This window comes from Talpa occidentalis, unplaced genomic scaffold (assembly GCF_014898055.3).
Source record: "Talpa occidentalis isolate TD23 unplaced genomic scaffold, MPIMG_talOcc4v2.1 talOcc4.7, whole genome shotgun sequence".
Classification (NCBI taxonomy): Eukaryota; Metazoa; Chordata; class Mammalia; order Eulipotyphla; family Talpidae; genus Talpa; species Talpa occidentalis.
In genome coordinates, this window is record NW_023605083.1 from 118,830,667 (window position 1) to 118,854,889 (window position 24,223).

General features: G+C 43.4%; 1 protein-coding gene across 7 annotated transcripts in view; it reads left to right on the forward strand.

Moving 5' to 3' along the window:
* The first annotated feature begins 4,564 nt into the window (after positions 1–4,564).
* WIPF2 (WAS/WASL interacting protein family member 2) overlaps positions 4,565–24,223 on the forward strand; it is a 42,194-nt gene continuing 22,535 nt past the window's right edge. The window contains exons 1-2 of one of the 7 annotated variants that reach the window (XM_054688721.1): positions 4,565–4,586; positions 15,610–15,710. The gene's annotated coding sequence lies outside the window, so the exon portion shown is untranslated. Of the gene's footprint in view, positions 4,587–4,922; positions 4,936–5,009; positions 5,192–5,380; positions 5,517–15,609; positions 15,711–20,015; positions 20,110–24,223 lie in introns of those variants that run through there. The other 6 variants (XM_037491606.2, XM_054688722.1, XM_054688720.1 and 3 more) reach the window with 6 other exon arrangements.

A 24,223-nucleotide genomic window follows, 5' to 3' on the forward strand; every position in this document is an offset into this window, starting at 1 on the left:
CCTTGTCTCCACTTCCTTAGCTCACATTCATTTCTGTTTTATTTTGTATTGTTTACTCACCTTTTTTTTTTTTTAAGATTTATTTATTTATGCATACAAGAACTGGAGTACAGGCCAGAGGTGCAGGAGGTAAGAGGATTCACCAGAGACAGAGTGGGGAACAGAACAGCAGAACAGGCAGACTGACTGAAATACACTGCTGAGGGGAGCAGTGGGCAAGACAGGAGAGGTCTTCTGGGCCATGTAGGTTATCTCCCTGGCGGGGGATCGAACTTGTGCTGCAGTAGTTGCCGAGAGCTTCATTGTGCTGTGTCTTAACCCTTTGCACCACCAGGGAGGCACCATAATTTTATTTTCTTGATTTGGGGACACATCACTACAATCTGCCTTGTTCTTTACATGGTGATCTCCTCTGTTTGTGTCTTGAAGTCCATTCTTGTTTTCATAAGGACAAAAATCATTGGATTTAGGGCCCAGTACAATCTTCTCTTGATCTAGTGTGACTTCAACTTAACTAATTAAATTCCATGAAGGTCAGATTCTGAGTTTCCAGGTGAATGTAGACTTGGAGGAGATAATAATCAACCCCATACAAGATCCTTTGCCCATTTTTATTTTTATTTTGTTTATTTATTTAAAAGATATATTTATTTATACAAGACCCTGGGTACAGGCCAGATGTGCGGGAGGGTGAGAGGATTCACCAAAGACAGAGTGGGGAACAGAACAGGCAGACTGATGAAATGCACTGCCGAGGGGAGCAGCGGGCCTAATAGGAGAGGTCTGCTGCACCATGTGGGCTGCTCCGGGGCCAGTGGGGATCGAACGGGCACTGTAGTGACTGCAGACAGCCTCACAGCACTGGACTCAACCACCTGCGCCACCAGGGAGGTGCCCATTTTTAAATTGAATTCCTTGCCTTTTTATCATTGAGTTTTAAGTGTTATGTTTAATATTTGCATGGTTTTTAAACTTTATATCCTATCCTACTGGATGTAGTGTTCAGCAACTTTCCCCCTTCAATATCATGCTTGTGAGTTTTATCCAGGCTAATATGTGTAACTCTAAAAATAAATGTGTAATACTAGTTTGTTTGGTTTGTTGCTCTCTGTTTCCCTTTCATTTTATAACCCAGTGCAACTGGCTTCCATCCTCATTGCTCACTGAAACTGTTCTTGTCAAGGTCATTGACACCCATGTTGCCAAATCCCAGGGACAATTATCTTATTGCTCCTCTCTCTGGTATCTCTTTGCTATTTTGACTATTCTTCCTTCTGGACTTCTCATCGCTGCTCCCAGGACACTGCTTTCAGTCTTCCTTGCTGGCCTCACTCAGCTTGGTCCTTTCATGTGGAGCGCCTTGGCTCTGTCATGAGCTCTTCTTTTCCCTCTATACACCTGGCCTTAGATTTCATCAATATATTTCTTTTTGGGGATCTATTGCTGCATACCAAGCTATTCTAAACTTAATGACTTAAAGCAACCATCATTTTATAACTCTTCCTGATCCTCTGGATGGATGGGGGCTCAGCTGGACAGTTGTGCTGTCTCACTAGGGTTGTTTCATGTGGCTGCATTCAGGAGGTGACAGGAGCTGGAATGTCCAAAACAGTTGAGTCACTCATCTTACACTTGGAAGAAACAGCTGGAATGTTGAGATGGCTGGACCTCTCTTCCTCCATGTATGTTGTCTCTATAACAGAGTAGCTGATTTCTCACATGGGAACTTAATGGTCTCAAAAGCACAAAAGTGGAGGTTGGGGCCTCTCCGGTGGTGCAAGGGGTTAAGCACAGCACTGTACAGCACGAATTTGATCCCTGGCCGGCCAGGGAGCTACCCACATGGTTCAGCAGACCTCTCCTGTCTCACCCGCGGCTCCCCTCAGCAGTGTATTTCAGTCAGTCTGCCTCTTCTGTTCCCCACTCTGTCTCTGGTGAATCCTCTCACCTCCTGCATCTCTGGCCTGTACCTCAGTTCTTGTATGCATAAATAAATAAATCTTTAAAAAACAGCAACAAATGAGGAGACTGATGCTGTAGAGGTTGAATAATTTGCCCAGAGCCTCACTTTATTCAGTAAGTGGGAGAACTAAGACTTGAGGCCTGGGGCTGTGCAGCCAGGCAGCCCTGATGCCCAAATCTTTGTGTCCAGCTGGTGCCCAGATGCCATCAGTGCACGCAACTATAATCTCTCACTGAGACCTCCCAGCAACTGCCCAACTGGCATCCCTGCCTCTGTCCAGGCCCCATCTAATCCATCCCTTGCTGTAGTCAGGAGAATCTTTCTGGAAGGAAAGTGGGTCATGGATCTTCTCTGCTTAAAGATTTCAGTGCTCATGAGATAAAATCTAATCTTTCACAACAGATGATAAAGTGCTTTACAAATTGGCCTGATGGTGGTTCCATAGGGGCATACTGGAAATTTCAAGGGGCCCTTTTGTTTATCACAATGATAAAGATGTGTCAGGCAACTGGTGGACAGGGGTCAGGTTTGCTAGAGAGCCATAATGGGAGGGAGGGATTCACCCAACCAAAAATTATCCTGGGTCCCACATGACTTCCGAGGTCCTACTGGCCATTCCATGTGAAAAATCTACTTAGTATCATTTGAGCCTAGAATCCATCTCTATTTTCCCTATACCCAAGGAAGAAAGGGACAGGTTTATTTCTGGTTTACCCCTACCATGAGGATGGAATCCTTTGGGGTCCCATCTTTACGAAGGGAAAATCTCCTATTAAACTCCGCTATGCAGGAGGCTCTGGGCTGTTTCCTTTTGCTATGAAACACTGACGAGCTCATGTCACTTGTCAGGCAGAGCCCACAGAGCCTGAGCCTCACCTGAGCAGCCCTCTGCCTTTATCTTGTTTCGCCCTGAAAATTTCTTATTTTTTTAAAAGATTTATTCATGCATGCAAGAGCTAGGTGTAGGCCAGAGGTGTGAGAGGATTCACCAGAGACAGAGCGGGGAGCAGAACAGGCAGATTGATTGAAATACACTGCTGAGGGGCGCAGCGGGCAAGACAGGAGGGGTCTGCTGTGCCATGTGGGTTGCTCCCTGGCTGGGGATCTAACTCATGCTGCAGTGGCTTGGCTAGCTTCATAGTGCCTCCACTTAACCCCTTGCGCCACCAGGGAGGCCCAAATTCCTTATTTTTATATCAATACATTTAAGACCTTAAAAGATTTCATCTAGGATTTTGGCTGTTTTTAGGGAGGAGGTCTCCCAGGTACTTAGTACTAGTCTCACCATGCTTACATGTGACAGTCTTCATAAAGCCCATGTCTATCTCCCCAAGTATGGATGAGATGTTCCTGTATTCCGTCCCAGTAGTTCTGCTCATCATACAGTGATGTTATAGAGAATGGTGGACTTGCATTAGCTACAGTGAGCAGGGAGTGCCCTCTGAGGAGGGGACATTTGCGCTAAAGCCTGTGAAATGAGGACAAGGCAGAGTGCAGACATTGCAAAGACCTTGAGGAACCACTTGATGTATTTCAACAACAGAAAGCAGGTCTCCAAAGGGTGTACTGAGCAAAGAGGGAACAGAATGGAGATGAGGTTGAGAAACTGAGAGTTTAGATCCATCATCTCCTTCTACTAGTCTCTCCCCCACCCTTCAGGTATCCAGGACTACATACCTGAAAATTTTTACCTTTACACCCACTGATCCCAATGCCTGGAATGTGTTCCCTGCCTTTTCTGATTAGTAAACAAATTGTACTCATCCTTCAAGGCCAGTTTACGAAACCTTCTTCCAGTCTTTAGACAGAATTAATCATTCCCTCGTCTGTCATCCCACAGCACATAAGTCCCCATGGTGCTAATCACCTGCTGATTTATATCTCAGCTACTAATTTACATGCCAGTCTGCCCACCACACCAGGAGCTCCCTAAGGGCACAGCCTCTGTGTTAGTCACCTCTGTAGCCATCTCTGTGCCTCGTGCTGTGTCTGGCCCATAGCAAGTACTCAGACACCTTGTGATATTCATTCTACTAGTGAGTGGCTGTGGAGCACTATTCAAGGCCAAACAGAAAGAAAACAAAAATAACTGTGGTTTATCACTTGCTCAACTCACTCCCTCAGTTGAGGCTTCCAATAACTCACTGTCGGGACAGGCACTATTAGCCAGGCCTTACACACAGGGTAGCTGAGGCCCCAGGGTAAACACAGCTAGGAAGGTGTGGGAACTAAGCAATTTTGTCCCCTTCGGATTCAGTGTAGGGATGGAGAGACTGAAAGAGCATTTTGATGATAGAAGGCAGTGGGGTTGGTTGCAGTGGAAAAATACTTCTGTGGGTGGACGAGAGCGATTTTTAGATAGCTGGGATGGAGTTAACAGCAGCTCCACCAGGGAGGGTACAGGATTTCTCTCCCTGCCCCCAAGCAGCTAGGCGTCCACAGCATCATTCTCCAGCCCTGGAAGCTGGTGAACCACCGGCCCGCAAAAGCTGGAAACGGGTATTCACAGGTGTTCAGGGCAAGTGGGTATGATGACGTTAATGATGACTTCGTAGGCAGGGGGCTGCCGCTCAGTTGCTATGACAACCGAGCTCGACTCTTGGGCCCTAGCAAGGCCGATGAGGTGGGTTCTTAGAGGAGGACCGGGTGGGAGGGGAGAATAGGCGCGCATGCGCGCGCACGAAGGGCTAAAAACCCGAAAAAAGTATATTCACAACCCTATCAAGCTCGGTGATTCTCCACCTCTGCAAATTGTTAGAACTACTTGCGCAACTTTAAGAGTCCCGATGCCTAGGCCGTAACCCAGACCAATCAGATAAGAATCTCTGGGAGTGGAATTCAGGCGTCGCAAATGATTTAACTCTTCCCAGATGACCCTAATTGCAGCCAAAGTTGCAAACTCTGCTTTCAGCGGGCAAACGAATTCTCGCGACCTTCCCAAGATGGCTGCCACGCGCCCTCTTCCTCGTTACGTACGTCGACTGGGGGGGCGGGCTTTCCAGAGGCGCATGCGTGTGGCGTCTCGTCGCTCCCCTGCTCCCGCCTCCTTTTTCCCCCGCCTCCATTTTGTTCGCGGACGCTGGGGACGGTGGGAGCAGATCCATTTCCGGGTTGGCAAAAGGGGCGGCGGTGGCGAAAAAGGGAGCTAGCCGCGGGGGGGGCGAGCAGACCGGGACGAAGCCGGATCGGAGGTGGCGGAAGATTTGCTCCCGGGGCAGCTGTGGCCAGGTCGGAAGGAGGCGGGAGAGGCCGGGCTCATCGCTGAGCTGACCTGCGGACCTGAGTGGGAGGGAGGGACGGGACAGGGGGACTGGGGCGGGGCTTGAGAGAGGGGGGCATTGGAGGTGGGGCCTGAGGGGGAGAGGGCTCTGGGGGCGGGGTCTGCGGGACGAGGGCCTAGGGGCTGGGGCTGGAGATCCTGGACGAGAAGGGGGCGTGGAGAGTCTTAAGTGGGGAGGAGTGGTCGGGAATTGTGGTGCGAGCTCGGACTGTGAAAATGGGAAGGGAGGCTATTGAGAGACAGGAAATAAAGGATCCTGAAGGGTTGGGTAAGGTGAGTAAGAAGACTGATCAGGGTGAGGAACGAGGTAACCGTGTGCAAAAAGGGAGATGGGGAGGGAGGACCTGTTGGAAACAAGTAATTAACAGGATGCCCTGGGTAAGGAGACCTCTGTGACATTTTGGGGATGGAGTTGGGTGCAGGCAATGGTTAAGATGAGTCGGGAAACTGCATGCACTAGAGGGAATCGTGAGAGCTTTAGTTGAGAATGAATCAGGATGGAATTAAAGGTTGGACTGAGTTCAGGGGTTGGAGTGAAGTGAGGAAGATGGAAATCTTGAAGTGTTAAACGTGAGCATTGTATCTAGTTGGGTTACTAACCAGAAAGGATGATTGTTGAAAGTGATGAGCTGGAAGAAGCTGGTGTGTATTGGAATTCATATTTTTAAAGGGGTTTAAATAATCCTTTTGGGTTCCCCCAGCATCCACCTCCTTGTTCATGCTGTTGTTTTGACTTTAAAGTTTCTGTTTCTGAATGACTTATTTAATGTTTTGGTGTGTTTTTTCTCCTTTTCCAAACCAAAAGGGAAATCAGAATTGTTCTCACACACTTAGGGATATACTAAGTAACTTTGAAGTAATTCGTTAAACTCTTTTTTTTTTTTTCTCGTTTGAAATACAGGTTTGGTTCCTTTCTGCCTCTAAAAGATTGTGTTAACCAAATGGGAGCTTTAAAGTGGTTGCAAAGAAATGGTCTCCGAAAACAGTATTGAAATAATCATGTTTAGAAGACATGGTTTTGTCAGTTTCTTCCTCTTGGCTTTAGTGTGTGTGCGTGCCCTGTGCTGAGGAAGAGTGATTCTGATTTAGTACATGCCTAATTTTTAAGCTTTTCTCAGTCAACTTTTATTTTTTAGTAGCCAAAAATTTCATATTGTGTTACATTGTATTGGCTGCCATCAAGACGGGCATGAATGAGGTCAATTGAGGAAGAAATAAAAAAAATGCAATGTTTTCTGTTCTAGCCGCCAAGGTATTCTGTTCTTGACAAACACTGACTTTCTTCATTAACTCTTTGAGAAGTCACTGTAAAATAGCAGTTTAGATAGGTGGGACTTTAACTCTTGTCCCAATGCCGGTTGGTGGGGAGCAGTGTGCTCATGGATAGTTTTAACTTCTTTATTATTAATTCTTTGAAATCTTGACAGTTTTGGCTTTTTCTTTGGGTGTAATACTCTAGACACTTTACACATAGGTGAACTTGTTTATCTTAGAAGAAATGATCCTGAAACTCTTGGCATTTCTGAGATGTGATGTGGATTTGCTTAAGAGGGGGCAGTTTCTAATCCTACCTCATACTTGATATCAGAATAGTGTTTACCTTAGTTGGTACTGATTAGTTGTGTGATGTTAGCTCAAAGGTGAAATGCAGGTGGAGGTGAAAGGTGTTGAGAACAGTGGAGTTTTCAGGTTTTACTGTTGGCTTTTAAGAAGGGAAGAGAGGAATTGAGTTCCTGTTGAAGATTGTGAGATGTTCTTTCTGGACTTTGTGAGTTCTTTGATTGGGAGAGTTACCTGGTATACTGGAGGCTATTTTCACATTGCTCTGAAGTAATTCTGAAATTTATAGGTTGCTGGTTCATGCTGTTTCATGAAAACCATAGTGTTCATACTAACCCCGGGAAGAGCAGTTTATGAAGTATAAAATGCTTGATTGGGGGTAAAAACTGCTTAATATTTTGTTATCGTTTCAGCCTACAGTGTGCTTTATGGTGTATTTTATTTTATTTTAAGATTTATTTATACAAGCACTGGGTACAATCAGAAGTGCGGGAGGGTGAGGGAATTCACCAGAGCCAGACTGGGGAGCAGAGCAGGCAGAAGGACCGAAGCACACTGCTGAGGGGAGCAGCGGGCGGCAGGAGAGGTCTGCGCACCATGTGGGACCCTCCTCCGGTGGCCGGAGAGCAGCCGGGGATCGAACCGGCGCCGCAGAGGCTGCTTCACAACCCAGCGCTCAACCGCTGCGCCACCGGGGAGGCCCTTTATGGTGTATTTTAAAGAGTACTTTAAAATAAGTTATGGAGGTTCTCAACTCTGGGCAGGCATTTGGTATAGCCTGCTTCTTTAACAGAATGTTTTTCTGTTGCTCTGCTAGCACCAGTGGTAAGTGGAAAACAGAAAATTACACATTTCTCCCCTCTTTTTAGTTTCTGGTGGACATCTTGTCTGTGTCACAGTTTGATACCACCAAATTGAAAGGATTCTTGACTGTTGCAAATGGGGAGGGTGACAGAAACTGAGCTGGGTTTCCTGGCTCAGAGAATGAGCTCTGTCAAAAGAAAGAATAGTTGCAGAGACACAAACTGGGACCTTGAAGCTGTGACTAACATTTTGGCACCATGCATCCCTTTGCCAAATAACTTCTTTTCTTCTTGAGTGTGATTGTTGATCTCCTCCTCAAAGTAGGCTCTTGTTGCTTCTGTTCTTCACACAGCTCCCAAACAGAAGCTGGCAGAGTTCTGGTTGACTGACTGTCTCTTGAGGGATATGCCCCGGATTAGACTACATGGGGTGTTCCATGTCAAAATGAGGTTCATTGGCAGATCCTGAGACCAGCTCTGCAAGGAAATAGAGGCAGCCCTCTGCTGCACTCCTTTATACTTCTTCTCAATTCAGATCTGTTTCTTATTCACCCGGGCGTTAAATGCAGAATCATTGCCTTTGCCTAGCTTTGAAAGTCCAGGGCATTTGAGGAAGAGAGAATATTTCTGGCTTTTTTCACTCTCCCTTAAGCCTTTGAGCTTAGGGAGCCACAAGCTAAATTTATGAACCTCTTGGTTTTACTACAGAGGGACATTTAAAACAGCAAACTAAAACTTTATGGAGAAAAATAATGTCGGTAAGGGGGAAAGGCGTTACTTTTACTAATAATCTGTGTCACTCTTAGTACCCTTAAGGCTTTGGCTCAACATGAGGGATAAGCCTATAGAGGCAAATAAATTATTGAAAAGGGGACCCGGAAATTGGCTTCTAAGGTGCCATTTAGGCTTGGCAGTTATAACAGTTTTGAGTGGCTGTACACTATTTAGTTCTATTTAATAAATTCGCTTTTCAGTGGTTCTACCTAGTAAATAATAAACCTTTTGTTTCTCAGGGGATAATTGATTGAAGATAACTGTGTTCCCTTAGTTCCATGGGGTGGATTATGAAGATCATTTCTTGCAATGTTTGACACTGGTCTTTGCAACATCAGCGATAACCCCCAAACAATTCCTCTTGTTGGCGACTTGGATTCAGCTTTCTCTTGGCACCATTAGTACAGTTTTCAGTTCCTAATATTCAGGTTTGGGAAACTAGCAGATCCATAGGTTTTTACCCAGTCTATGCCTTTGATTGCGGCCACAAATAAGATTATTGGAGTTGTGTTTAGTCTCAGATCTTTCTGTTCTGAAGAGTGTCTTGAAATTTGGCAAATCTATATATCTAAGGAATGTGTGTCGATTTCCTTCCCGTTCTTAAAATTGGTTTTCAAAAAACGGTTCCTTAGACTTTATGGATTTAGATTAAGCTCCATTTAGATTTTGAGGCTGCTCAATGAAAATAACTTGCTCTAAGTCAATATTTATGATATTTCTTCGCTCGTCAACTGTCTATGCTTACAGAAATGCTGAGTCCAGTAATACCCACTTTTTGTTTCTCCAGTAACCCCCTGTGACTGTGAAAACATTCTCCATATGTCCAGAATGGGACAAATGGTTGTTTAAAAAAAAAAATTTTCTTCTAAAGTGGTACAGTCTAGTATAGGGGTAGGATGTCCAAGATTTATGGATAAGTGAATTTTCCTTCTTTTACTTCCACTCTCCCAGTGCTCAGCTAGTAGGTAGGATGTTTCTCATTGTAATCCAGGTATGAGATACTTAATGAGCTCTTTTTTTTTTTTTTTTTAAAGATTTTTTTTTTTTTAGAGGCATGTTTTATTTATTTATTTTATTTGTTTGTTTGTTTTGTTTATACATGCACTGGGTACAGTCAGAAGCGCGGGAGGATGAGAGAATTCACCAGAGCCAGAGCGGGGAGCAGAGCAGGCAGAAGGACCGAAGCACACCGCTGAGGGGAGCAGCGGGCGGTAGGAGACGTCTGCGCGCCATGTGGGACCCTCCTCCGGTGGCCGGGGAGCAGCCGGGGATCGAGCCGGCACTGCAGAGGCCGCGGGCAGCTTTGCAACCCAGCGCTCAACCGCTGCGCCACCGGGGAAGCCCCTTAATGAGCTCTTTCTGTCACTGCTTCAGAAATAAAGACGGGATCAGGCCTCCCTGTTGGCGCAAGGGGTTAAGATGCAACCTATGAAGATGTCCACAGCCTCTGCAGCACGAGTTTGATCCCTTGGCTGGCCAGGGAGCAACCCACATGGCACAGCAGACCTCTCCTGACTGGCCTGCTGCTCCCCTCAGCAGTGTACTTCCATCAATCTGCCTGTTCTGTTCCCCACTCTGTCTCTGGTGAATCCTCTCACCTCCCCCCACCCCACACACCTCTGGCCTGTACCCTAGCTCTTGTATGCATAAATAAATAAATCTTAAAAAAAAAAAAAGAAATAAAGCCAGGACTACCTTTAGCATGAAGGACAGTTCTAGGTGGAGGGAATAGCATAGGTGAAGGAAAAGAACATGAGGTCCTGAGGAGGGAAAGAACATGCTGTTTTGAGAAATTGAAGGAAGTTCCAGTGTGGCTGGACTTGCTGAGTGAGAAGCCAAGAGTTGGTGCTCCAAAAATGTCTGCATAAATAGGGCCTCCCTGGTGGCACAGGGGTTAATGTCTCAGCACTATCAATCTATCGCCAGCCACTGTGACATGACTTCGATCCCCGGGCAGGGAGCTACCCACATGGTGCAGCAGACCTCTCCTGTCTCACCTGCTGTTCCCCTCAGCAGTGTATTTCAGTCAGTCTGCCTGTTCTGTTCCCCACTCTGTCTCTGGTGAATCCTCTCACCCCCAGCACCTCTGGCCTATACTCCAGTTCTTGTATGCATAAATAAATAAATCTTTAAAAAAAAATCTGGATAAATAGTATAGTGAATTTTGAGCTCAGCCTTTACAGTGGAGATTTTATTCTGTCAGTTCTTTATGTAGATATTAGTGTATGGTAAAACCATCAATATCAAAGTTTTTTTTTAATATTTATGCATACAAGAATTGGGGTATATAGACCAGTGGTTTGAGGTAAGGGGCGGTGAGAGGGGTGAGAGGATTCACCAGCAACAGAGTGGGGAGCAGAACAGGCAGACCTACTGAAATACACTGCTGAGGGGAGCAGTGAGTGAGACAGGAGAGGTCTGCTTTACCATGTGGGTAGCTCCCTGGCTGGCGATCAAACTTATGCTGCAGCAGCGTTGGCTGGCGATAGCTTGATGGTGTTGAAAATTTAACTCCTGCACTACCAGGGAGACCCCCAATATCAACGATACTGATGCCTATACAGCGGGACATGTTTACTGTAAGAACTGTCCTAGATAAAGCATATTCTTTCAGTCTTGATTTCTTTTAAGTCCTGCACATTAAAATCACATGGCTAGATTAGGTCTTAAAATTTTAGGATTTTGGAGGTTAGTGCTTATTGGGGAGCAATTCTGAAATTTTGGGGGTCGATGGATTGTTAGTTTGCTAGACCTGCTCTTTAGGAAACAGAATATTGACTTTTTGGTAAGCCTTTCGGGGGGCTAACAGATGTTCTCGTTATGAACTGGTGAAAATAATACTCTCTCATGCACATCTTCTAGGCCATATGTCCTAACATCATGCATAAGTCTTGTTGGACATGCAAATGAATCCATAGCCCAAGGGCCATTATAACATTATATGAGAGCATTTTATTTGCAAGCATATTGATTTTTGTCCAGAAGTCATAGTACTCTTCCTCAAAGCCCAGATTGTCCTCTTTGATTTAGTACCTTTCTTGTGTAACCAGATCAACTTGCCCTGTTTTCGTAACTTAAAGTAGACTCTTGGTTAGCAGCCCATCACTAGTGATCAAGGAACAAAAATGTGTGAATTTTTCTAGCATTTCAGGAAGACGCATCTGTGTGTCTGATGGCTTAAGGGTATTAGAGTGAGAGAGATGAGACTGCTCAACAGTGAAAGTCACAGCTTTGTTATTAGATTATCTGTGCTGAGTTGGGACTTAATATATTATCTTTGAAATGAGGCATGACACTTCTCTCCATGTGAAGTCTGAATCAACATTTTATGGAGCATCTGCTTAAGTTTTCTTTCAGGCCTTTTCATAATGGAGACTGTCATCACTGGATTTTCCTTACTTTCTGAACACATGTGCTTTTCTACTTTTGTATTAGGGGTGTGAATGAAGGAGGGCGCATGGCAGTTGAGAGCTAGTAATATGAGAGCCATTTTTTGTCATCACTGACTTGGTATCAGCCTACCTCATAGTCAGCTTTGTAATTTGGTTGTTTCTTAGCTCTTCTAAAGATGTTTAGAGCAGGTGGTAGTGATGGTGGTTTTGCAGTTAGTTGCATTAAATTGAAAACAAGACCTAAAGGTGGGGCTTATGTAATTGATTTTAAAATTTATTCTTCTTTTTATGCTTACCTTTGCAGTTCATGTTGATCATGATTTTTTTTTAATGGCCTGGAAATTCCTTACATAGTTGACCTGTGGTATTTGACCTATGGTAGAGTAAGCTCTGGGGTGGTGAACATTGTTTGGTCACACCCAGGCTGTAGCAGTGATTCAGGTCACATTAGGCAGCCGGCTTCTATTAGAGTTGAATCTGAGACACAGGTTCTAGAAACCGGCATAATGGCCTTTTAATTATTTTTGATTTGTTTATGATTTTGTACTTTCCTTAACAGCATTGGTAACTGACCCAATATTGACCTTATTTTTTTTAAATATTGGTCAATCTGAAGCTTGATTTTGCTAATACAATATGAGGACTTTTTGTTTTTAGTAACGAAATTGAATGTTTGTTTTATCAAAGTAGTAAGAATCCAGTTTAAAGAGCCAAACAGTATTGAAATGTTTGTAATTTCAAAAGCAGCTCTCCATTTTTCCTTGTTTGTCCTCAATTGTGATACTTTTAATGTTATTTTCCTGAAGTATGTTATCTCTTTATTTCTATATCATATGTATTATTTTTTCTTTCTTAGATATCTAATATCATATGTATTATTTTTTCTTTCTTAGATATCTATTGAATTTCTATTGTGGAAGATGATTCTTCATTCTTATACTGCTACCCCCCTCAATCCTTCCTGCTGTCCTAATACAGGTTAAATCCATACTTGTGTATGTTTTACTATTATCAGAGCTCAATCAAACCATTCTTGATTTCAAAGGAGATATAGATGCTTACCAGACCATTGGAAGGCTGGGGATCATATGTCAGGGAAAGCCACGTTGCAGGGATTGCAAGGAACTGCTGCCACTAATAATTCTGACTACCTTAAACGCCAAAGCCGGCAATTTGCAGAATAGTGGAAGCTGCTGCAAACCACATGTCTGCCATCTGTCTGAGGCCACACACCTGTTCATTGCTGCTGGAGGAGCAATAATAGCATCTACTTTTCTTCCATCCATCCAGATCTTGAATGAGCGGTTTGTATCAGTAGAATTTAAGTCACAACCTCCTTGACGGGATTCTGGGAAATGTAGTTTCTAAACCTCCAACCTCCCCACTACCATGAGTCCAGAAAAGAGTAGAGGTACATGTTACCAAAAAGGGGAAACTATTAACATCTAGTATAATGATTGTGTGAACTATGATTGTATTTCCTTCCTTGTACATTTTTTCCCTAAATACAATAATCGCCTGTTTGGTTTTTGTTTGTTTGTGTGTTTATTTTTTGCTTGATTTACTCTATCCATAAACTCTGAACTATAAATCTCAAATAAATCTCTTTTTTAGTACAGAGCACGTTAGTGGGACATTATCCAGAGGTCTTATGGAAAAGCGTCAGCTGGAGGAGGTGCATTTTTTGAGGCCTTGAACGTCTGAATTTTTTCCTTTTTACCCTTATGCTGGTTGGTAGTTCGGCTAGACATAAAATGCTTTTGTATTCAGAGTATTAATCTGGCTAGTTGTGGTCTGGATTTCTAAATTAGAATGTGTTTCCTTCATCAGATTAACTCTTCTCTTTAGGAAAGTTCTGGCTGATGGCCTTGTGTGACTCCATTTTTTTAGCCAACATTTCTAAACCCACTGGTTCCTGAGATGTGTGGGTGGGGAGGACATATTAGTTATGAACATTGAGCTATTCTGCATCATCACTGTTCAAATCCAGAAATCTGTTCTTTTTTTGATGAAATGGAAAATTGACTTAGGCTTGAAAACAGATGCACTAATTATTTGTCTTGGATTTATGCAGCATCATTTTTGGAGATGTTAGAACACTGTGATTTGGAGTTTGTTTTGAACTTTCATGACATGAAAGGGTTCATTCTCTTCTCCTTTTGTATTCTAGATTCCTAGGCCTAGAAAGGAAAAACAACTGTATCTTTTATTACCAGTGTGTAAAACATCTGGAAGTGAGATGTTTACAGCTGCTTCTTGGTTGCTATGAAGGTCAGGAGCCAATGTGGAAAGGTCAAATGTAATGTGGAAAGGTCAAATGTAGCAACCTAGTTTGCAGTTCTTGGACACCTGTGACTGACTGAAATACAGCCAGCAGCTGCAGTTGGCTCTGATACAGAGCTGATCTGTAGTCTGAGATGAGCGCCTCTATCACAACATCTCTAATACATCTTTACAAGTACCGTGAAACTATGAATGAAGTGAATGAAGTCCCGAAAACAAATGCTAAGTCTGGTGGTGTCTCATTAGTTGGTGATCACTGGCGATGTTACAAGGCACTACTTTGAACTCTCACTGATTTGCTGCTATTGACTTTTTCCCCTACTTCCTCTTTAGGATAACAGGATTTTCTATTTTCTTTTCCCTGGGACATGTGGGTAGACTAGGGGTGTTTGGTGAGGTCATTCCCCTACCTCTCTTGATGATAATTTTGAGACATTTGATTTGCAGTTGCTTTTGTGTTAGTTATGTCTTGTCATCTTTTTTTTATTAAGCCATTATTTGCAGCTGTGGGTAGTTAATAATTGAATGCAAGAGTAGACATCTCATTGATTTTTTTTTTTTTTTTAAGATTTATTTATTTATACAAGCACTGGGGTACAGGCCAGAGGCGCGGGAGGGTGAGAGAATTCACCAGAGACAGAGCAGGGAGCAGAACAGGCAGAAGGACCAAAGTACACTGCTGAGGTGAGCAGTGGGCACTACAGTGGAGATCTGCCACGCCATCTGGGAATCTCCCTGGCCGGCTGGGAATTGAACCCGTGCTGCAGAGGCTGCGGACAGCTTCACAGCGCAGCACTCAACCTGCTGCACCACTGGGGAGGCCCCGATTTGTTATCATTTTAGATGGAGGGATTTGGCTTGGTTGCCCAGTTTTTGGGAATTACCTGTGGTAGCTAATGTTTACCACACCAAATAGTATGGGAACAAATAGACTTCTGAGTTTTTCAGTTTTAGGACTTTAAAAAAATCTGGGACAAGAGGAAAAGAGTCATGTGATGCAGAAAAGCTGCATTATTTGGATGTATACTTACATTTTCATTAAAGAAATTATGTTGGAAAAGATTTTGTTATATAGTTAAATGTATATCTTCTGCCTTCTTTTCTCTTCCAGAGTTGTGTGCTGCTTGTAACAGAAAATCATGTGTAGAGTAGAACATTCAAGTTTAATTGTAAAATCTTAGAAATAATCTTTGTGGATACGTGATTTTTTTTTTTTAATTGCTTGTTGAATCAATTAGGTTTGCTGCATCGTTGAATTTCTATGATGGAAAATGCCTGGAAAAATTATTATTTTTTCCCTTCATGGAATAACCATGGAATTATAATTAATTCCATCTCTACATGTGATAGAAGTCTGTTTTACCACAGGTTTGACAGAATTGAATTTCAGCAGTGAGGGAGGGCTAGCACCTTCTCCATTGAGAGAAGAGGATTTTGGATTATTTTCAAACTTGGGGGGGGGATAATAAAATATGTATAACATGAAAGTTGTTCTAGTCTGTTTCCTTGTATTTAAGATGGTTTAGTAATTACCTCTACTATATTCTGTTCTAGAACACATGGAAGCACGTCGTAGTTCTGTGTTGACATCAGTTCTCAAGTAATTATAGGAACCTGTTTGGCTTCTGCTGTTTGTAATTCTCGTAAAATGGCATGTGAGTACTCTCAGGTAGCTCCTGCTTCTTTTCTCACGTTGGGATTCTTTGACTTAAGAACTGAATGCCATTATGCGACTGTGGCAGTGAGCTCCCCTCCCCATACTGTACTGCTTTTCAGGAGCAAAGGTGAAGGGCAGGTGGACAGGCAGGCAGATAACTGCCAGGTGACTTTTAACCCTGGAAGTCTTCTAGTTAGTACCTAGATCCCTAGCTATGCTTACACCAAGAAATCACATATAGTTTGTGGGATTAATGGGATAAACGATTAAGTTTATGGTTTGCTTTAGGTGTGAAACTGTGGGTTCATTTAGACTTTGTTTGTATTACAGGTGTGTTGGATAGAAAGGATACTGCTTTGGAATATGGCCTATGAGGCGTCAGATTTCATTTACTGCTCTTCTCACTGTTCTAGCTCCTGTTACTTCTTACTAGTTCTCTAGCACACCTAGCTCATTCCCATCGTAGGGTTTTCACTTGCTGTTTGTGAGTTCTTTTTGGAATGCTTTCCCCCAGATGTTCATAGGGCTTGCTCTGCTCTTGGAGAGTCATCTTTGGGAGAGCCACCCCTTCCCCCAGGTCCCTTTCCCTGTAACCTTAGCTGAAAAAAAATCACTCTACCTGACTCCTACACTTTTCTCTATAGTTCTCTTTTTTTGTTCCTTTTATCAGTAACTAAGGTGCTGAGATTACATTTGTTTTCATGTTTATATTTCCAGTAGAATGTAAGCCCTAAAATTGTAGGAACTTGTTCAACTTCTAGAGCAGGGTTTATCAGTCTCAGTGTTATTAACATTGTAGATCAAGTAATTCTTTGCCGTGGGGCTGTGCTGTGTGTTATAGGATGTTTAACAGCACCTTTGTTTTCTATCCACTAGGTGCCAGTAGCATCCCCTAGTCGTGACAGTCATAAGTGTCTGTAGAAATTGGCAAATGTCTCCTGGGGACAGAATCACCCAGCTGAGAACCATTGTTGTAAAGCCATGCTTTGGCACCTAGTGGGTGCTTAACAGATACTAATTGAATGGAGTAAATGGTAGATACTCAATACATATTTATTTGGATGATGATAAATTCATGAATGAATTAATTCAGCAAGTTAATTTTGCAGCACTGAACTATGTGCATAGAGGTTAATGTTTCTTCCTTTTTTCCTTTTCATATAATTCTCCATTCTTTTGTCTTACCTATTTTATTTCTTTTTACCTCTACTCAGACTTAATCCCTTTCAGACAATGCCTCTCTTAAAGATACTATATTCAGTTGACCAAGTGACTTTTGAGCTCCTCCTGTAGGCTATAAAATAATAGGCAGGAACTAAGGAAACACGTGCTGCTGTCTGTGCTTAAGAGCACATTGTGTAAAATGGACATAGATACGTGAAATGTTCTTTCAGAGTTTCTTATTTCAGGGTAATATCTAAACTGGTACCACTGGGCCATCACTGGATTGAATCAGTATTTGCCAAGTGTTTATCAGGATGGGGTGAAATTGCTGTTGAATTTAGAATCCAACTTTAATAAAAAAACAATTACCCATTTACTTTTATTTACTTTCATTTGCTATAATTACCTTGATTTCTTGTTATTAATTCTATTTGTCTAAAGCCTGGTTGGGAAATACATAGAGTGGACTTGCTCATTTTGAACTTCTCGTTTGCTGTTTTATTGAGTGGTTGTGAACAGCTCACTCATCAGTGGGTTTTTAATGTCTGTGCTTGGAAAGTCTTGCCTATCCCACCTATCTGGGTTATTGAAGCTGCAATAAGCCAGGCTGTTGTTCCTTCTGGCTAGGATTAAGACACTGGCAAGACCCCATTCTCTATTATGTGCGTTTCTTTGTCCTAAAGCAACTGACTCTCTCTCTCTCTCTCTTTATTTTTTTTATTTTATTTATTTTTTTTAAAGATTTATTTATTTATTTATACAAGCACTGGGTACAGTCAGAAGCGCAGGAGGGTGAGAGAATTCACCAGAGCCAGAGCGGGGAGCAGAGCAGGCAGAAGGACTGAAGTACACTGCTGAGGGGAGCAGTGGGCGGCAGGAGGGGTCTGCGCTCCATGCGGGACCCTCCTCTGGTGGCTGGGGAGCAGCCGGGGATCGAACCGGTGCTGCAGAGGTTGCAGGCAGCTTCGCAGCCCAGCACTCAACCGCAGCGCCACCAGGGGAGGCCCTCTCTCTTTTTTTTAAAGATTGATTTATTTATACAAGAGCTGTGGTATAGGCCAGAGGTGCGGGGGCGGAGGGGGGGAGAGAGGATTCAGCAGAGATAGAGCAGGGAGCAGAACAGGCAGACGGACCGAAAGCACTGCTGAAGGGAACAGCGGACGAGACAGGAGAGGTCTGCCGCACTATGTGGGTATCTTCCTGGCTGGCCGGGAATCAAACCATTGTTGCAGGGCTGCAGACAGCTTCACAGTGCTGCGCTCAACCTGCTGCACCACCGGGGAGGCCCGCAACTGATACTCTCTTACTGCAAAACTTAGTTTGTCTCTGATAAAATTTTAATTACGGGATCAGAAGAGTTCCATTGAGGGGAATGTCTGGAACCTTTTCCTCTTGAAGATACAGCTGCCTTCTCTTTAGATTGTCTGGAGACAGAGTAGGCAAAGTTATTGGTCTTTCAGAGACCATCTTGAAATGTCTGTTTCTCCCCCATCTGTCTCTTATATTGGGAAGAGTTTTAGTAGGATATTCAAGAATTGAAGGTGTATTTAAGAAAGGAGAGATGATTTTCTTGACACCCCAAATTCCTACTTGTCTAACTGACTCTTATAAGGCTGAACTAAGGCCTTGAGACTTTGCTGAAGGAGACGGCCTCCTTTGTAAGACCAGGTTTTTTTTCCCTGTGGGATTTCGTGGGTATTTTGATATAAAAACTGTAATTAACTCCATAATCAAAACTGAGATCAAAGGAAAGTGCTGTTACCTGAGCTCTCTTTAGCATGAAAGTAGGTGGTGGTAAGATTTAGAATTTGGGGCCTCCCTCGTGGTGCAAGGGGTTAAGATGCAACCTATGAAGCTGTCCGTGGCCATGCGGCATGAGTTTGATCCCCAGCCAGGGAACTAACCTACATGGCACAGCAGACCTCTCCTGTCTCGCCCGCTGCTCTCCTCAGCAGTGTATCTCAGTCGATCTGCCTGTGCTGTTCCCCACTCTGTCTCTGGTGAATCTTCTCACTCCCCACACCTATGGCCTGTACCCCAGTTCTTTTTTTTTTAAAGATTTATTTATTTATTTATACAAGCACTGGGTACAGTCAGAAATGTGGTAGGGTGAGAGAATTCACCAGAGCCGGAGCGGAGAACAGAACAGGCAGACAGACGAAGTATACTGCTGAGAGGAGCAGTGGGCGGCAGGAGAGGTCTGCTCGCCATGTGGGGCCCTCGCCCGGTGGCCGGGAATCAAACCAGTGCTGCAGAGGCTGCAGGCAGCTTCGCAACCGAGCGCTCAACTGCTGCGCCACCGGGGAGGCCTGTGTACCCCAGTTCTTTTATGCATAAATAAATAAATCTTAAAAACAAACAAACAAAAAAGATTTAGAATTGGGGGGGACTTGTTTTTTTTAAATAACTTGTAATTGAAATTTGAGTTTTGTAACAGCAGAATACTGTTTGAATGAAGGCCCTCAATTGCAGTGGTGGCTAAGAGCCCTCTTAGATAATTTCAAATATGTGAAAAAAGCAACAACTAAATTGGAGTCTTCATTTATTAAATGTATACGGCTGTAGTAGGTGGTGCTTTTGTATTCAGGACATCTCCTGCTCTTACAGTGTAGAAATACTTGGGATGAAATGTTAGGAATATTAGACAGAAAATAGTTTGTCTTTCAAGGGGTAGAAGCAGCTTTTTTAAAAAGTGTATTGCTTGAGGGCCTCCCCTATGGCGCAGCAGTTGAGCGCTAGGTTGCGAAGCTGCCCGCAGCCTCTGCAGCGCCAGTTCGTTCGATCCCCGGCCACCTGCGAGGGTCCCACATGGCGCGCAGACCTCTCCTGCTGCCCGCTGCTCCCCTCAGCAGTGTACTTCGGTCCTTCTGCCTGTTCTGCTCCCTGCTCTGGCTCTGGTGAATTCTCTCACCTTCCTGTGCTTCTGACTGTACGCAGTGCTTGTATAAATAAATAAAAATCTTAAAAAAAAAAAAGCAAAGTCCTTAAAAAAAAGTGTATTGCTTGAATTTTATGAAAACTTGTATCTGAACTCTGGTAAACTTAACATAAGGAAGATTTGAAATAATGCTCTCTAGTCTTTAATTCAAAGATACTGACTCCTGGAATGTGAAAAGCTTATTGTATCATGGTTTTTCAGATGGGAAGTCTTAAGAAGGGGATGAAAATTACTGGTTGCTGAACTAGAGGCCACCTCAAAATATTTCTGATCGTCACTCTAAAGAGCACAAATGGTGAGGGTTGTAGTTCTAATTTAATAGATTAGAAAGGAGAGGCTTAAAATTCTGTAGAGAACCCTCTTTTTAGGTTTAATCTTTATTTTAACCTCAGGAATGTTAGATTCTTAAAATTGCATTAGTGCTTCCTGAAGGCCTGAATTTGCCCTTTGATTGAAAGTAACTGGTCATTAAAATTTGTTTGACTGTCACAGAACTTTCTGAACTATTTTATATTTTAGATCATTTGTTTTTAGCTAGAAGTTCTTGAAGCAGACTCTTCTGCATTGGACTAGTGATTCTGTTATTTTATTTTTATTTATTTTTACAGAGAAGAACTGGGATATAGGCCAGAGGTGCAGGGGTTGAGAGCATTCATCAGAGACAGAGTGGGGAGCAGAACAGATGGATCTACTGAAATACACTGCTGAGGGGAGCAGCGGGCGAAACAAGAGAGGTCTGCTGCTCCATATGTGGGTTAGAGCCCTGGTCAGGGACTGAACTGACCACCAGGAAAACCACCAGGATGATGGGGTGATAGCACTGAGACTTAATTCCTACACCACCAGGAGGCCACGGGTTAGTGATTCTATGTATCAATCCTAAATTGGTTTGCCTAAAGTTTCTTTTGGGGATATTCATTTAGTTTTACATACAGGGGCCTCCCTGGTAACGCAAGGGGTTAAGACACAACCTGTGAAGCTCACCGCAGCCACTGCAGCACGAGTTTGATCCCTGGCCGGCCAAGGAGAAACCCATATGGTGAGGCAGACCTCTCCTATCTCGCCTGCTGCTCCCCTCAGCAGTGTTTCAGTCAGTCTGCCTATTCTGTTCCCCACTCTGTCTCTGGTAGATCCTCTCACCCGCACTCCCGTGCATCTCTGGCCTGTACCCCAGCTCTTGTATGCGTAAATAAATAAATCTCAATAAATAAATAAACAAACAAATAAATAAATAAATCTTTAGGGGAAAAAAAAATTAGTAAGCCAAACCAATTTCCAGCAGGGATTTTTGTCACAGAGATTAGTGAAATAGAAAGAACTCAGAAGACTTGAGTTTTAGTTCTGACTTTTTACTTTCTCCTGAGTGATCTTTGGTTGGTCAGTCTTTTTCTCTCTCCTGCAGCTGCAGTGTCCTCACTTGTATAACAGGAAGCCATGATACTCTGCTGTATGCCCAACGTCACTGATAGGAGCATGTTGTACGTGCAGAACAAAGGTTGAGAGCCACTGCCTGTAGTGTAGTCAACACTGAATTGTTGATACTTGACAAAAGTGATTTTTTTTTTTATTGTATCTATTTTGAAATCAGAGTTTAAATTGAGCCTATTTTAAGGAGGCTTTACCTTTATAATTGCACATACTGGTCTTTATCAGTAGGTTGCTTTAAAAAAAAAAGATTTTCTTGGGGCCTCCCTGGTGGCGCAGCGGTTGAGCACTGGGTTGCGAAGCTGCCAGCAGCCTCTGCAGCGCCGGTTCGATCCCCGGCTGCTCACCGGCCACCGGAGGAGGATCCCACATGGTGCGCGGACCTCTCCTGCCACCCGCTGCTCCCCTCAGCAGTGTACTTTGGTCCTTCTGCCTGCTCTGCTCCCCGCTCTGGCTCTGGTGAGTTCTCTCACCCTCCCGCGCTTCTGACTGTACCCAGTGCATGTATAAACAAAAAAAACAAACAAACAAAATAAATAAAAATAAATGAAACATGCCTCTATTAAAAAAAAAAAAAAAAGATTTTCTTGACTGGAGAATTACTGTTTCCCTAATAAGTGGAGTGCTCTGCAAGGCATCAGCTTGTTCCTTTTGATCTCTTCTTACTTTGTGGCATGTAGGTTGGATCACCTGTGGATATAGTTAGAATTGAGACTTTCCTGAATCTCCTTTCCATATCATTCTAGGAGACTGTTTCATCCGTGTCAGCCAGAGGTAGGCAGAATGGGATACCCAGAAAAGGCAACTGGAATTACTTGAAAATGTTTGTTTAAATAAACTGTTATTTCCTGCTAGCTTTCTTTAAGGATGAAGTGGGGGCTTTGGAATGGAAAGGTCAGAGTGAACCCAAAGAATTCAAATAGAAGAACTTTTTGGGCTTCCCTGGTGGCATAGGGGTTAGTCTCAGAGCTATCACCACTGTGGCCTTGAGTTTGATACCCTGCCAGGGAGCTAATCTACATTTGGTGCAGCAGACCTCTCCACTTTTTTCCGCCCCTTCTTCTCCTTATGTTTCTGTTATTTAAAATTTGTCCCCCTGGTGAAAGATGTTCTGCTTATGAGGATTTTGATCCTTATAATTTGATAATATTTTGATCAGTTTGTAAAGCCTAATGTCTTAGCTCCCAGGCAAAGATAGATAAGGTCTAACTTAAAAACAGAAACAAGAAGGTATTTCCCTTGGAGGGGAGCCAGCTGTTCATTTCTTGAAGTGAATTCAGATACCATTCCCTAAGGAACTACCTAGCCAAAGTACTGTCCAATTCTTTGTGGTTAGAACAGAAAGCACTGCTAGGTAGCCAGCCAGGCTGCAGTAGCATTAGACTGAAAGAAGTTTAGATTATTGAGCACCTTCACAGTCATATTTCTGCTTAAATTCTTAAGGTTCTTGGTTTGCTAGAACCTTTGGAATATTTGCCTGTTCCTTACATCATTCCCAGGTGTTCCGAAAAGTGGTTTCTCCTTTATCCACGCAGAGATTTTTCATCATCCTTGTAAGGAATTCAGAAGCATACTTCCTCCGTGGGTTGTCACACTGGCTTGATCTTTCAGGCTTGGTTTGTTGTGCCTGCTCTCCTGTCTGTACTAGAGGCTACCTGTGCGTTTTCCTGTGTCCTAATCTCATTAATCACCTTTCTTGTAAGCAGTTCTTCCATGTATTGATTGGTTGGGTTGATTACCCTGTCTTGACTCTTTCTTATTGTCTGTAAGTTGAACTCACAATTACCGTGTTATTTTGGCTTTGATTTTTGGGGGACCAAGAATGGAATTTCCAGGTCCCCCCTGGTGGCTCAGGGTTATAGTCTCAGCAGTATCAAGCTATTGCCAGCCACTGTGGCATGAGTTCAGTCCCTGGTCAGGGATCTGACCCACGTGGCGCAGTAGACCTCTCCTGTCTCGCCCCCTGCCTCCCCTCAGCAGTGTATTTTGGTAGATCCGCCTGTTCTGCTCCCCACATTGTCTCTGATGAATCTTCTCAATTCCCTCTCCTCCCACCCCTGCACCTCTGGCCTATACCCCAGTTCTTGTATGCATGAATAAATAAAAATAAATCTTTAAAAAAAAAAGAGTGGTATTTCCTTGAGATAGCTTTTTGAGGGTAGTTATTGTTAATGAATTTGGGTTTTGTCTTTGTCCCTTACTTTAATGTGTTAGGGTAAAACAGTTTTCTGTTTTTAGTCTCATTTGTAAAATGAGCATCACTTGGAATGTAATAGAGGCACAGCTATATAGTTTTGGTTTTTTTAATTTTTTTTTTAAGATTTATTTATTTATACAAGCAATGGGTATAGTCAGAAGCGCGGGAGGGTGAGAGAATTCACCAGAGCCAGAGCTGGGAGCAGAGCAGGCAGAAGAACCGAAGTACACTGCTGAGGGGAGCAGCGGGCGGCTGGAGAGGTCTGCGCACCATGTGGGACCCTCCTCTGGTGGCCGGGGAGCAGCTGGGGATCGAACCGGCGCTGCAGAGGCTGCGGGCAGCTTCGCAACCCAGCGCTCAACCGCTGCGCCACCGGGGAGGCCCCAGCTATATAGTTTTTGAGTGTTGTTTTGTGACCTGATAAGAAGCTAAATTCTCACATTTATGTTCTGTTTAGAGTGCAGAGTTATAACTACACCAGGGGTCAGAAACTGTGACTCATTAGTCAGAGTTAATCTACAGTCCATTTTGTACGGCCCATGAACTAAGGCTGGTTTTTACATTTTTAAAATATTGTACAAATCAAGAGAATGAGAAGACAAGCTACAGACTAGGAAAAAATATTTGCTAAAAATACATCTGATAAAGGACTTTCCAAAACACACAAAAAACTCTTGAAGCTCAATAGTAAGAAAACAAACAACCTGATTAAACACTGAGCAGAGATTTCAGGAGACATCTCACCCATGAAGACACACAAATGGCAAGTAAGCATGTGAAAAGATGT